Below are 14030 nucleotides of genomic sequence, written 5' to 3' on the forward strand. Positions count from 1 at the left end.
TAGACACTAACCTTTTTACATGGTTAAAAAATAAGACTATACAGTAAATCTCACAGGCTAGTGCTACAATTTTTTTTTTTTTCCCATGTTCCCCACTATAACGGGACACTTTTTGCTTGATCTGTTTCATTGTAACATTTGGCAACTAAAGCTTTCCATCTGCCAAACAAATGGCAATCATGGGTTTTTGCGTGCAATAGTTGTACGCTTTAAGACTTAATGAATTTATACTTTAAGAAACTTGTGTGAAGTAACTCCTAAAAATATCCAGTGTTCCAGAGTGCACTCAGCCAAACTGTACTAAAAAGGCACAGTAATCTTATTCACACACCAAATATGCATTCTGGGTACAAGTTCTTACAGTATTGTTTCCTGTTGCCATGGCATTATTCTGTTTTCCACCTCACTCCCTCTGTGTGTGTGTTTAGCCATGTCTCCCAGCAGGATTTAGTTAGCTTTTGTTTGCTCAGGCAGAAACAGCCACAAATCTGTGGTGTACAGTAAAAATAATTATTATAGCACTTACAGTTTTTCTCTGAATATCTATTTTTCTCTTTCCCTCAACCACGCCTAAATCCCACATCAGGTTCAACAAGCTTATCATAATTTTTTACAGTCACTGCATACATATAAATGAACATAATCTAGAAAATGTTTTAGATTTTGCTTTCAACAAAGCACGGTGAATATGATTAATGGTTAAATAATTAACAAGCAAAAAATGTTGCGACGGTCATATCAGCATATCCAAGTTTGCAGAGCATTTTCTCAGAAAAAAGACAAAAATTGCTGTAACATTTTGAGGCAACATTTAGTAACATTATTCTTAAACCTCCTAAATTACTGTTAATTTAACATGTATATAAATGTCAATAATTGGACCCTAATCGATCAGGCTTCATGGTCACCCTATAGTCAAACTGCTTTACTTGCTATTTCCAGAGTGCTTATGTCAGCCAGAGCATCTACATCTACTAAACCAGTATGATTTCTCAGGTGTATTCAGTACTGATCTCAAAGATGGGCTTGATTTTTTGTGTTACAGCGTTTAGCCCTTTACTGTTTTACTGTTCCCTGGGGCCGGTTGCATAAATTGCTAAGTCTACTCTTTCAAGTTAGTAATCAATTTTTTTAAAAGACTGTTCATAACTTTTTTAAATCAGTTACATAAAAACTTAGATTGGTCTAATTTAATACTGAAAAATAAGACTGATTACCCCTAACTAACTGTTAGTTGGTCATACTAGCTCTTAAGACAAAGTCGTCATAATGGCTATGTTAATGCAACTGGTGTTCTTTACTAGATAAGTTGGTACTGTCATTCAACTGCTTGAACTCTAATCACAATGCCTGATGACTCAACTGAACACCTCATTTCCTCCATCTGGCTCCATATCTGCAAAATAAGATCTTTGCATACTCTAGTCTAAATAAATCTGAAAATAAGAAAAATAACATTTTAAATGAATGCTTTTGCCATGACTTTGCCACATGTTCATTTGCCAAAAAAGGTATACATATTTAAAAACCTACAAACAATGGAAACAAGGGAAGTACACTTTCGCTTACACAGTACATTCATACAATATTGTCTCTTTTGTTGTGACTATAACATGGCCTTGAGTGCCTCATTGCTTTTATAAAACAGATACTTCATAATAAAAATAGAAAGAACACACATTTATTAAAATTTCACTAAAACATTATTTTATTATAGCAAATTCATTAAGCGTATTCCAGGACTATATAGGCCCTGCCATGCAAACATAACAGAACGTTATTCTACAATAATAAAAAATAAAAAATGCTGGGTTAAAAACAACCCAAGTTGGGTTGAAAATGGACAAACTCAGCAATTGGGTTGTTTTAACCTAGCAGTTGGGTTAAAATTTTGGCCAACATGCTGGGCAGTTTTATTTAACTTAACTATTGTATAAAAATTACTATATATACTACAAAATAGATTGGAAATTCATAATCAGTCACGTAATTATCAGAGGCAATAATAATAATCAAAAGGTGAACATTTATTAATAAGCTATATAATAAATGTTTAATTATTATTAATTAAACTTAACAATAAATGTTAATATATTAAACATATTAATACATGTTAATTTATTAAACATATTAATTTAAACATACTTTGGGTTTGTCACACAACAGAAGGAGGCAGACAGGTAAGTTGTAACAGCACAGAGTTTATTGAAACAGAGGCCCAGAACTGAACGGGAATGCAGACTAGTAAGTATAACAGTTTTTGAGACATGATGATGACTTAGCTTGCCAGTAATGGTTAATGTCTTGCAGGTTTGGTGGTGAAGACCAGGAATGAAGATGAAGCAGACAAAGGGCAGAAGACAGATGATGGATGACAGAAGACAAGTAACGGGTATCCAATGTGGCAGGTGAGTAAGCACAGATAAGTTCAGGTAAAGGAGTTATAGTGTACGTATAGACGAGACCAGACAAGGGAGTGCAGGTTGTGCAATTCTTTATAGTGAGTGCTGATGTGGAGGTGCAGGTTCAGTGAATTAGAATTCTTGGGAGAGTGAACTAGTGGGCAGAGTGTGTTGATCTGGTGACGATGGGTTGATGATCATTTGTGATGGTTGCGACTCCGTAACAGTGCCCCCTCCTCCACAGACGGCTCCTGATGGCCGGATGGTGCGACGACGGGGCCTACCTCGACCCCTGGGAGCTGGGCGATGGGTGTTCTGTGTGGAATTGGGTGACCGTAATCCTCCCAGTCAATGAAGTATTCCAGCCTTTGGCCCCACCGCCAAAAGTCGAGGATGGCCCGGACCTTGTAGATGGCTTCCTCGTCAACGAGTTCAGGAGGAGGAGGTACCTCATCGCCACCAGACATAAGAGTTGGAGGGTACGTTGACTACCTGGGTGTCCAGAGCCCGGAGACGTGTGAGCTGAGTCTATGAGGGGCTGACAATAGGCTGGTTGTACATAGAGGAGCCCCTCAGGATCTCCCGGCGGAGCAGGTTCGGAGTGTGTAGCTAGGGTGATTTACTTGGACTGGGGCTGACAATCATGGCTGGGGGAGAATGGGTTCTGGAGAACTTGTCTGAGGATCAGGTTGGTGGAGGTGTGATAGAGCATCAGCCCTACAGTTCTTATGTCCAGGTCGATATGAGACATTGAAATCAAATCTGGTGAAGAATAATGCCCACCGGGCTTGACATGGGTTCAGTCTTTTGGCTTCATGCAGATTTTTGAGGTTGCGATGATCTGTGATTACCTCAAAACGGTCATTAGCTCCCTCCAGCCAGTGTCTCCACTCCTCCAGAGCTAGCTTGATGGCTAAGAGCTCACGATTGCCGATGTCATAGTTTTGCTTCGTCGGGGACAGCTTCTTGGAATAGAAGGCGCATGGAGTCGTGGAGGATCACCCTGCCACAGTGAGAGGACTGCTCCAACCCCAGTGGTAGAGGCATCCACCTCAATGATGAACGGGAGATCAGGATTGGGATGGACCAGGATAGGAGCGACTTGGAAGGCTTCTTGGAGATAATGGAAAGCTTCCAGGGAAGATGGGTTCCAGGACAGAGACTTGGGCTGGCCTTAGAGAAGTGAGGTGAGAGGAGAACTGAGCAGACTGTAATTGTTGATGAACCATCGGTAAAAGTTGGCAAATCCCAGAAAGTGTTGTAGTTCCTTGATGGTAGCTGGTTGGGGCCAGTTCCAGATAGTTTCCACCTTCCTCTGGCCCATCTGGATGCCGTGATGGTCAATGACATACCCCAGGAAATGTAGAGAAGTGGTATGGAACTCGCACTTCTCAAGCTTGAGATACAGATGGTGTTGGCGTAGTTTCTCAAGGACCTGCTTCATGTGTTGGTAATGTTCGGCCAGGTTCCTGGAGTATATGAGGGTATCGTCGATGTAGACGATGAAGAATCACTGGAGGAACTCCTGGAACACCTCATTCATGTAGCCCTGGAAGACAGAGGGAGAGTTGGACAGGCATAGGGCATAACCCGGTACTCCTAGTGCCCAGAGGGAGTAACGAAGGCAGTCTTCCACTCATCACCTCGGTGGATGCGAATGAGGTTGTAGGCCCTCCGCAGGTCCAGCTTGGAGAAGATGTGAGCTCCCCGTAGCTGTTCCAATGCTGCTGGGACCAGAGGAAGAGGATAACTGTACTTGATTGTCTGGGAGTTGAGATGACAGTAGTCGATGCACAGCCACAAGCCTCCGTCCTTTTTGGCCATAAAGAAGAAGCTGGAAGTGGCAGGAGATGTGGAAGGTCGAATGAATCGATGTTGTAGTGCCTTGTGGATGTACTCATCCATGGCCTTCTGCTGATGGACAGTGGGTAAACTCTGCCTGTGGGCAGAGTAGCCCCAGGTAGCAGGTCGATGGCACAGTCATGGCCAATGTGGTGGAAGCTGAGTTGCCAACCGCTTGCTGAACACACCCTGGAACGCCCGGTACTCTGGAAGAATTTCCACCTTGGTCTCGGTTTCTGGACTCTCAATGGTGGTTGAATTGAGAGAGAGAGCTGGTGGATCTTGGTTAGAGGAGGTTTGAGGAAGAGGGATGGAAGGTTTGATGACAGATGACAGGCAGTTGTGAAAACATGACTCACTCCATTGAAAGATCTCTCCAGTGTTCTAGTTGACCAGAGGTTTGTGTTGTAACATCCAAGAGCGTCCCAGGATCATGTCCGTGATGGATCCTTCCAGCACAATGAACGTGATCTTTGTGTGCAGGCAGCCAATGCGGATGCATCAGCCAATGCATCAGTGGGGGGAAAAGTGATGGATGTGACCACGACCCAGCGGCTTTCCTTGGATGGTGTGTATCATTAATTCTTGGGAGCAGCGTTTTCCTCTTAACATTGAGTTTCTGGAGAAGTTGGTTTGAGATGAAATTCCCCACTGAGCCGGAGCCGATGAGGGCTTGCGCTGAAACACAGATTCGTAGAGTTAGGATATGTACGGTAGTTCATCTTAAGGGTGCTATTTGAGGTGGAAGCTGAATAGGGCAGGCGGTGATGATATGACCTTCTCCCCCAGAGTACAGGCATAGCTGGTTGAGAATCCTCCTTTGACAATCCGCATGTGTCAGATGGTATGAGTCCAACTGCATCGGTTCAGGTGCTGGAAGGGCAAAGGATGCAGAGTGGATTTATGGAGAGAACAAGCTTTTAGACTTTGAGAAATTATGATGGTTTTTTGAATGAAGATCTCCAGTCCAATAGCGAGGTCAGCGAAAGTATCGGTGGGGAGATCCCCACCAGTTTCCTTGGTGCTCTGCATGCGGTCTGGTCTTCTGTTACACAACAGAAGGAGGCAGACAAGTAAGTTGTAACAACACAGAGTTTATTGAAACAGAGGCACGGAACTGAACAGTTTCTGAGATATGATGATGACTTAGCTTGCCGGTAATGGTTATTGTCTCTTTGCAGGTTTGGTGCTGAAGACCAGGAATGAAGATGAAGCAGATGACGGATGACAGAAGAAGGTAGATGATTAAGCACAGGTAAGTTCAGGTAAAGGAGTCTGTAGTGTATGTATAGATGAGACCAGACAAGGAAGGGCAGGTTGTGTGAGTCTTTATAGTGAGTGCTGATGAGGAGGTGAAGATGCGGTGAATTAGAATTCCCGGGAGGGTGAACGAGTGGGCGGAGCATGCTGATCTGGTGACGATGGGTTGATGGTTGTTTGTGATGGTTGCAACTCTGTGATGGGGTTCATTTTAAGCAAGCAATACAATCATTTTTAAACAATTGTTGAGTTAAATAAAACTACCCAGCAGATTGGGCAAACATTTAACCCAACCACTGGGTTAGAACAACCCATTCACTGGGTTAAAACAACCCATTTGCTGGGTTTCTCCATTTTCAACCCAACTTGGGTTGTTTTTAACCCAGCATTTTTTTTTCAGAGTGTATGGGTGCTGCAGTGATCCGATTAACAATTGTTTCACATAGTTACTGCAGTCTGTATCCAGGATTGGAACAATCCATTTTACATAAATCATTATAGCACTTGTATAATTGCAATTTTATACATAGTGCACAATAAGTCTTAATATTATTTGTGTTTTATTTAAACTCAGCATACAAAATTAACAAAAATAGGAGAAAGTAATGTAAAGATTGCACTGATCGCAGTAACTGACAAGGGGTTATTGAGGAATTAAGGCTACACTCTAAAAAATGCTGGGTTAAAAACAACCCAAGTTGGGTTGAAAATGGACAAACCCAGCAATTGGGTTGTTTTAACCCAGCGGTAGGGTTAAATGTTTGCCCAACCTGCTGGGTAGTTTTATTTAAATCAACTATTGTTTAAAAAATACTGTATTGCTTAATTAAAATTATCCCAAAGTATGTTGGAAATGAACATTAATAAACTATTAAGTTTATATTAATAAAATATTAAAGCTTATTAATAAACATTCACCTTTTGTCTATTATTGTTGCCTCTAATTGCATCTGGTTTTTAATTTCCCAACTATTTTGGGTTCATTTTAAGCTAGCCATATAGCAATTTTTAAACAATAGTTGGTTTAAATAAAACTACCCAGCAGGTTGGGCAAACATTTAACCCAACCGCTGGGTTAAAACAACCCAATCGCTGGGTTTGTCCATTTTCAACCCAACTTAGGTTGTTTTTAACCCAGCATTTTTTAGAGTGTACTTGAGGGATTACTCATTCTAATTTGTCTCTACTTGTTGAGCCCTGTGTTGAGAAAAACGTGGGAATGAAAAAAAAAGAAAACTTGAACAGAAATGTGTGTATCCAATGCATAAACAGTATATATAATGACAGTGAAGCTATAAACAAATATTTCACATCAGTCTGCAATCATAAAAAATACAAATTGATAAAAAAGTGTACAATCACTCCTAATTTGGTGCTTGGATATGTGGATGTGAGTGTGACTACAGCACACTTGTGACAAAGATTTAAAACATAATCTAATCTTTGAAATCAGCAGACAGTGAAGAGCTTTAAGGGGTTTTCTGTTGTTTAGGAAATAATAAAATCACATGATACACAAATATATAAACAGTTGTGTCCCTCACACACACTGCCACACAGAAACGCAGTGTTGGCTCTCACCCTCCCGGGCAAGTAGAAACTGATGGATTATCCCACCTGGCTGAAGGGAAAGACTAGCTTACAGCAGAAGGGCCCGAGAGAGAAAAAAGAGGTCATGAGGAAAGGGTTTATCTAGAATTGTAAAGAGGACATCAGTCCCCTGTCAATAATCAATAGAGAGGAAAGAGCAATGAGATTCAAATCAATACCAATATGCGTCTGCACACATGTAGGCTACTGTATATATATTCCTAAGTAGTACTAAATCCCTTTAATTCTGCATAAACATAAATGTATATTTTTTGTAATGCTTGTAATATTCCGTAATGTTTTCAGTGTGTTTCTTCAGTCTTGTCACCTACTACTGAAAGCTAGAGGTCTCTCTTCCTTAGAAAACGGATTCTGACAAATGTCCATTATTATAAATTGCATCAGTTTGCAATTATTTCAATGACTAGTCATGGAATCAGCAAGAAAGTGAGTATGGTGGATGACAGTACAGTGAAATATGTCATGCTTTATTCCTCAGAATCATAAATTAGGCAGGTGTGTTTAATCAGGAGGTGTGTGTGCCATGCAGAACTAAACAGTCAACAGATTTCAATTTAAATTTAAATTTTGGGAAGTAGAATTAAAAATGTAATAATATGCAAAGAATTTATTGAAATTTAGACTATAAATATTAAAATAAAAATAATTATAGGCCTCTATTTAAAATACATACACATTTAAAAACTACAATTAAAGTGTAGTCTCATTATATTTAATAAATTAACTTTTTAATTTTATGGGCCATGGTGCTATGTAGATTACTTACAAACTGTAGTTGGTTACTGATTTCAAATTACATAACAAAAATAGTAGTTACTAACATAATCCATTACTTTACCCAAGGTAATATAATCTGACTACTTTTTTACTACTACCTTTGAACTAACTCATTTATCACATTGATTTCACATCTAATTACAAGTATTCTTAATTTTTGGAATCTGATTATGTAATCCAGATTACACAAAATCAGTTACTATACCCAGCATGGCACAGAATGCTAAATAATTAAAGTAAATTAAATTACTACAAATATTTGTCAATATTTATCTGAAAAAAAAACAACAACCTTGATTTGAGTCCATTTGATGCTCTATGGCAAAATTAAAATCTGTTTTGATGGCTGTGTGAATTATTTTTGACAGTATTGAACTATCAGGGAATATGAAGTACCAACATCAATCCCCTGGATCCAAATAATAAAACACAGTTCTTGCCATGAAGGGAAAGACAGTGCAAGTAGTTTAAGATATCACACCCTTGGACATGACAAAACCTGCATCTGTCAACATATCTCTCCAAAGCAGCCCCAGCCCAACCTCTGAAGCTGACAGAATCCACTTTTTTCTGGCCAGACTCGTCCCAGAGGTGTCTTCAAAACACTATGCCTAAAAATCTGTTCTATTTACAAACCCAGAATGGTGTACACAAGAAAATGAAAAACTAGGAGGAAATACAGAACAGAGGGGACATTAAACTGATTTAAAGCAACCGGAATGGAGCTGCAACAGCAGATTGAGATTTACGGCTCTGGGGTAATTCTGCTCTCCATACAGATTTATTTGCTGCTGCTGCTGTGTAGAAACACCGACCACCAATGTCACTGAGAAAGAAAAAAAAAAAAAGAGGAGGAGGAGGAGGAAGAGAGGGAGTGCATACTAAGTGATTGGAGTGCTTACGTTCGAGGGAAGGGGGTGGATAGAGAACAGGAGAAAGGGATGGAGGGGTTGGGAGAAAAGAAGAGGGGTCTGATTGCAGACTTTGATCCAGGCACGCCCAGTGTTTCTGAACACTCCCAGCCTCAGGCATTGCATTTCAACACTCCTGACATCAGAACAGCAAAGCTCACCTGGGTGAAGAACAGAGAGAGATGCTTAGACAAAGTGTGTCCTCATACAGAGGGCGTGGCTGCAAGGCTATGCCAGGTCAATGAATCAGACAACCACTGTGCGTCTATTTGTTTTCGCATGTCTCACCCTAGAGATTCCCTGGTAGCCTTAATCACTAGCATGGCAACACTGCAATAATAAATGAAGAGTTCATTTGCAAAAACCGATAAACGCCATTTTTAAAAAAAATGAACTAAGTGCTGTGCATTATTCTCCATATATAGCACGTTCTGTACCCTAAATCCATTTTGTCAGAAGAGCCGGTTTTGCCCACTTTCAGGCATCGCAAGTTCACGTTTTACAGCAGAAGCCGACAAGCGCCCTTGTTTGTGTACAGACAGAAACCAATAAGTCCGTTTTAGCGAATCAGCGCGCAGTATTCAGGTCAGGTGACAAGGCTTCTAGTCACTTCAAAAAGACGCGCTAGCTGAGGGAAGTTTTATCAAAGCTCACTAAAAGTGATCGAGGATTTATGATTTCGACTCCTGTAAGTCCTTGTACACCATACACGACTTACATGCTGAAAAATTGGTTGTCCTTTTGCTTGTGTGTGTGTGTATTAGTGCGTGTGTGTGTACTTGTGTGCCGATCTGTGTGTGTGTGTGTGTGTGTGTGTGTCGATCTGTGTGTGTGTGTGTGTGTGTGTTTGTTTGAGAGAGAGAGAGAGCGTGCGCGCGCGCGTGTGTGTGTGTGTGTGTGTGTATGTGTGTGCCGATCTGTTTGTGTGTGTGTGTGTGTGTGCGCGCGTGGGTGGGTGTGTGTGTGTGTGCGTTTGTGTGCACATGTGTGTTTCAGAGTGTTTTAAATGCAATTACTTGGGTTTTGTTTAACTATGAAACATGAAATGTGGAGTTATCTGCTTTTGCCAAAAAACGACTGTTGGAGTTATCTGCTTTTGCTAAAAAACAAACTTTTAATATATATATAAAACATACTTTCAATGAATTTTAATTTTTTAATTTACCTATATTTTTTAGAGTTATCATTACTTAATCAAAACAGCCCAACTGCAGTTTGATTGTTATTAATTGGAATGCACAATAAAAAAAACATGATTTGTGAGAATTCATAAAAATGGAGTTATCTGTTTTTGCAAATAAACTCTTCAAATAATTAAAGTTGTTGTGAAATGTAAATTCAATCCATTTTATTCTAAATGCGTGTTATTGATCTTATTGTGAATGATTCGTCCATGCATGTTTTTTTGTGACCTTGCAGTTTTAAATGAAAAACTTCAGGTGAGAGTTAAAGTTCATCTGTTTTTAAAGGGTTAGTTCACCCAAAAATGAAAATTCTGTCATTAATTACTCACCCTCATGTCGTTCCACACCCATACGACCTTCGTTCATCTTTGGAACACAAATAAAGATATTTTTGAAAAAAAAAAAAGATGGCTCAGTGAGGCCTGCATTGTCAGCAGTAACACTCCCTTTTCCAATGCCCATGAAGCTACTAAAAACATATTTAAAACAGTTCATGTGACTGCAGTGGTTCAACCTTAATATTATACAGCGAAGATAATACTTTTTGTGTGCCAAAAATAACAAAATGGCGACCTTTTTCCACAATATCTAGTGATGGGTGATTTCAAAACACTGCTTCATGAAGCTTCGCAGCTTTACAAATCATTTGTTTAGAATCAGTGGTTATGAGCGCCAAAATCCCATGATTTCAGTAAATTAGGCTTTGTTACGTCATAAGTGTTTTGAAACTTCAATAGTTCACGTGACTCTGGCAGTTTGATCCGAACCACTGATTTGAAATGTTAAGCTTAATTCATTAACAAATGTTTAATTTGTTAAGCTCTGAAGCTTCATGAAGCAGTGTTTTGAAATCACCCATTACTATTGTTGAATAAAATCGCTGTTTTGGTTTTTTTTGGCACACAAAAAGTATTATTAAGGTTGAACCACTGTAGTCACTTGAACTGTTTTAAATATGTTTTTAGTAGGTTTATTGGCATTGAAAAAGGGAGTGTTATTGTTGGCGATGCAGTCCTCACTGAGCCATCAGATTTTATCAAAATATCTTAATTTGTGTTACAAAGATGAACGAAGGTCTTACGGGTGTGGAACGACATTAGGGTAGTGTTGTCACGATACCAAAATTTTGACTTCGATACGATACCCAACTTCAGTATCACGATACCGATACTTAAACGATACTATGGCAAAAACCTAAAACAGTAGGAAAAGTAAATAAATAACATATGACAGAACTTCTTTCTTCACCAGTGTGCAACTGATACTTCTGGATTTGAGCTTCATTGCCATGAAGTTACACAGTTAGATTTAATATAATTTTTAAAGTTTATTATTTTCATGCTCAAGAAAATTGCAAATTATGTGCTATTATGCTTTTTTCCTGTTTTTTGTTTTGTTTTGTTTTGTTTTTTAATACATGTAAGCAGGGCTTGACATTAACTTTTTTCACTGTGGCTAATGGTTTTCAAAGTAACTAGCCACTCAACATTTTCACTGGCCACAATTTTGATGTTGGTAAATTACATTTTATATGATATCATTTATATGATTATATTAAATTTCTTTGAGTCATTTGACTTGATTTAGAAGATTTAAAACCCTTTCAAACTTTTAAATGCAGACTGACCACCCAAATCAAGATTACATTGTATATCAGCTGGTATGTACAGGTGGGAAAGAGGTGGACAATATGAGAATGGGCTAATATGAGAACAAGTTATTTGTGTTAGGCTGTATAAAAGAACAAAGAAGCAAATTACAAAAACAACAGTAAATTAAAAATAATATTTTTTTCAGATACACTAGGTTTATTTAACATATAGCCTATATTTATTTAACATCTTTTGTTGTTTGATTAACATTAATGACAGAACGTAGGCCTATTTAATTGGGCTGCTGAATGCATGGACATAACTGACAAATATCCAGTTATTACCCACCTGTTTACGTCCACTTAAGCCATAACCGACTGTATTCACGCGAGATACTCCACACGATGGACATTTAGACATCTGTGTGCACGTGTATTTGACTATTCAGGCGCGAGGAGAACTGATCGCGCGCGCGACAGAGAGAGAGCACACGCGAGAGAGCGCTTCTGATGTGAGTCATTCAGCGCAATTCCGCCTATCCCTCCTTCACTAACTGCACGTAAATAACGAATTGTGTGATTGGAATTAGAGCTATAATGTAATTAGAGCAATGTTATTAAAGCATTAATTGGTTTAATATAACTGTATATTCCCTTCACATATTTATGTTTTTTTTTTTTCAATTAATTTTATTTTAGCAACCAGATATCACTTATTAGACTCAATAATACACCTCTTTGCGGATGTCTGCTTGCATGAGTAATATAAATAACACTTATTTAATTTTTGAGAGCATAAACATAATGCTGGTATCACATTCACTAACCTGTCGCTCTTTAAATTCTTTGTACAAATCGGGATGTTTGTCGGCAAGATGCTTTTGACTCCCTTCGCTTGCGTTATTTTGTAACATCTTTTGCAGACGGGCTTCGTGGTGTCCGTGGGCTTGCCCTGACTGTCGGCAATGTAAGCAAAATAATGCCATATTTTGCTTTGTGCATCTGCTTTCTCAACAATTTGTGGACGGTCTACAAGAGCACCTGTATCCATATCTCTCGTTTGTCACCATAAAAGCCGTTGCGCAGTTGAGAGGAATAAACGCACTCAATGTGCCTTAGAAGCAGCGCGCTGCACGCACACTGCCCCCTGCTGTCGCACTTTAGGAAATACAGCTGGTACTCAAAGTACCGGTACTAATAAAATGAAGAACCGTACCGTTTCTAAAAGCAGGGTATCGCGATACCTTTCTAGTACCGGTATATCGTGCAACACTACATTAGGGTGAGTAATTAATGACATCATTTTCATTTTTTGGGTAAACTAACCCTTTACTGAATTTCATGTTCAAGTACTGTATAATGCATCCGAAGTGCTATTTGTGAAATTCTGAAGTTTTTATTTTTAGTATTTGTGTGACCTTTTTTTTATGAAGTGATACACTGATGTTTGATACTATATATTCAATGACAATATTAACAGGTCAATAAATGAGTGACAACTATGTCTCTATTTCAAATGTCAGTTTTTATTAGGCTATTTAACCTTCGTCTTTCATTCTTTTTGTGTACTGCCCCCACCCCCACTTCCCCAATCCCCTTGGTAGCATTAAACAAGCTCAGTTTTATTATTTTTGTTAGTTACAATGCTTACATTGTTTCAATGGCCCCAATTGTCTAAAACAGATTTGGAACAGTACCTACTAGGCTTTTAGCCAGGTTCAACCAAATCATGTAAAACACTGGGGGGTCTAATAAACCAGAGATTAGAGGGTGTGATGTCTGTGTTCATTTGCACATCTGAGAATTTATGCTCACAAGCACAGACAAACAGATAAACAAGATAAAGACGTAATGCTTGTGTGGTTCGGTGCTAACAGCAATAACCCCCTGATGTAGATAAGCAAATTTTAATTTGTAATATTGCTGTAGGGGAGAACGAGTAATGCTTTAACACAATTTATCCAATTAGAAATTAGCTACATGAGTGAAATCACTATCATACATGACAATTCTGAGGTATGAAAGTAAAATGTAAAAAATGTCTTATAATTATGCTTATAAATTGATTTGCGATCTTGCCTGTTAAATAACAGAACTGGTATCTTCTAATTCAGCAGGTGTTTGTTTAATTTTATATCATTCAATGTATAGGCTCTTCATTTAATCACATAATATTATTATTAGGCCTACATTATTTTATTTTCATTAAATTGCCTATAAAGTAAATTTAATTACTACAATACAGTCATGTAGCCTAACAACAACAACAACAACAACACTCTTTGTACTATAGCTTGCACAATTTAGGGTTGTACATTTATAAAAAGATAAATTACATAGCCTAAGCAAAACAATATGATGTAGGCCTAGCCTACATATTTTATCAAAACACTTTTAAATGTGCTACAAAATATTAGCTACTCTGCGAGTTTTTAGTGTAGAAAACTCTCAT

This window comes from Chanodichthys erythropterus, chromosome 12 (genome assembly GCF_024489055.1).
Source record: "Chanodichthys erythropterus isolate Z2021 chromosome 12, ASM2448905v1, whole genome shotgun sequence".
Classification (NCBI taxonomy): domain Eukaryota; kingdom Metazoa; phylum Chordata; class Actinopteri; order Cypriniformes; family Xenocyprididae; genus Chanodichthys; species Chanodichthys erythropterus.